Source organism: Mobula birostris, chromosome X, assembly GCF_030028105.1.
Source record: "Mobula birostris isolate sMobBir1 chromosome X, sMobBir1.hap1, whole genome shotgun sequence".
Lineage (NCBI taxonomy): Eukaryota > Metazoa > Chordata > Chondrichthyes > Myliobatiformes > Myliobatidae > Mobula > Mobula birostris.
This window is the reverse complement of record NC_092402.1, coordinates 19162333-19164401: the sequence shown is the minus strand read 5'-3', so window position 1 is coordinate 19164401 and position 2069 is coordinate 19162333. Positions and strand designations below refer to the sequence as shown.

Here is a 2069-nt window from a genome sequence, read left to right as displayed (position 1 = left end):
CTTGGCCCGGGAAGAATGCCATTTCATTTGGCTATATTAACATATGGTTGAGTGATAATTAAACTTGAACTTGACCAGTGTGTGAAGTTCTTTAAATGAGCTTGGCAATTTATTCAGCTACCCTGCTCCTTCTACATTGACCATTTTGAGTCTAAAACCTAAAACTTATTACAGCTTCAACTTTCAGTTGTGTTTCAAGTGCAACAGCTCATTGCATAAACAATTCTCTCCGCTCATTTTAATTTGATGAATATTTTCAACAAAAACCAAGTGAGCACCTGGATTTGAACCAGGGACCTCTTGATCTGCAGTCAAATGCTCTACCACTGAGCTATGCCCACAGAGTTCTTTTCTAATTTGAAGATGCTATATTAAATAGCCACACTTCCTGAATCAGTGCTAGTATGGTTATCATAGGGATTATAAATATTTGCAGTACAATGTAATTTGAGCAATGTTGAAGTAATCATGAAGGTTGATTGGGAAACTTGGGTTGGTGCTGGATCCCAAGACAGGGAACTTGCAGAATGCCTATGAGATAGCTTTTTAGAACAGTTTGTGATTAAGTCCATTGAGGGAAAGGCAATTCTGGATTGGGTGTTGTGTAATGAAGTGGATTTGATTAGGGAGCTGAAGGTAAAGGAACATTTAGGAGATAATGATCATTATGAGATAGAATTCAACATGCAGTTTGAGAGGAGGAAGATAAAGTCAGATGTATCAGTATTACAGCGAATGTTAGTGGGAAGTCAGATGATTGGGAAGCTTTTAAAGACCAACAGGAAGAAGCTAAACAAAACATGAGAGAAAAGATGAAATATGAAGGTAAGCCAGCCAATAATATCAAAGAAAATACCAAAAAATTTTTCAGCTATATAAAGAGTAAAGGTGAGGCAGGAGTGGATTTTGGACCGCTGGAAAATGATATTGTACTGGTAATAATGGGGGGGGGGGGGGGAAGACAAGAAATGGCAGATTAACTTAAGAAGCGTTTTGTGTCGGTCCTCACTAGCTGTATGCCAGAAATTCCAGAATGTCAGGGAGCAGAATAGAGTTTAGTTGTTACTACTAAGAAGAAGGTGCTTATGAAGCTGACAGGTCCGAAGTTAGATAAGTCACCTGGACCAGATGGACTGCACCCAGGGTTTGAAAGAGGTGGCTGAAGACATTAAGAAACCATTAGTAGTGATCATTTAAGAATCACTAGATTCTGGAATGGTTCTGGAGGACTGGAAAATTGCAAATGTCACTTCACCCTTTAAAAAGGGAGGGAATCAGAAGAAAGGAAATTATAGCCTGACTTCAGTGGTTGGGAAGATGTTGGAGTCCATTATTAACGATGAGGCTTTGGAGTACTTGGAGGTGCATTATAAAATTAAGTCAAAGTCAGCATGGCTTTCTTCAGGGGAAATCTTGCCTGACAACTCTATTGGAATGCTTTGAGGAATTAACAGGCAGGATAGACAAAGGAAAGTCAGTGGATATTGCTTACATGGATTTTCAGAAGGCCTTTAAAAAGGTACTGCACATGAGGCTGTTAAACAAGATGAGAGCCTATGGTATTACAGGAAATATACTAGTATGGATAGAAGATTGCCTCCTGCCAGTCAGCCAATGAGTCAGGATAAGGAATATTCCAGTTGGCTACCGGTGACGGTACTGGGACCACTTCTTTTCACATTATATGTTAACGATTTGGATGATGGAATTGATGGCTTTGTGGCCAAGTTTACAGACAATGCAAATATAAGTGGAGGGGCAGGAAGTGTTGAGGAAGTAAGGAGTCTGTGAATGGACTTGGACAGATTGGGGGAATGGGCAAAGAAGTGGCAGATGGAATATAGTATAGGGAAGTGTATGGCCATACACTTTGGTAGAAGGATAAAAGTGTAGACTATTTTCTAAGTGGGGAGAAAATTAAAAAATCAGAGGTGCAAAGGGACCTTGAAGTCCTTGTGCAGGTTTCCAAGAGGTTAACTTGCAGGTAATCGAGAGTCTAGGACCAAAGAGCACAGCCTCTGAATCGAGAGATGTCCATTTAGAAAAGAGATGAGAACGATTTTCTTTAG

General features: G+C 39.9%; 1 non-coding gene across 1 annotated transcript; it reads right to left on the bottom strand.

Moving 5' to 3' along the window:
• Positions 1 to 269: 269 nt before the first annotated feature.
• trnac-gca (transfer RNA cysteine (anticodon GCA)) lies at positions 270 to 341 on the bottom strand. The gene has a single exon. It is a non-coding gene; the product is annotated as a tRNA-Cys (tRNA).
• Between the last annotated feature and the right edge of the window lie 1728 nt (positions 342 to 2069).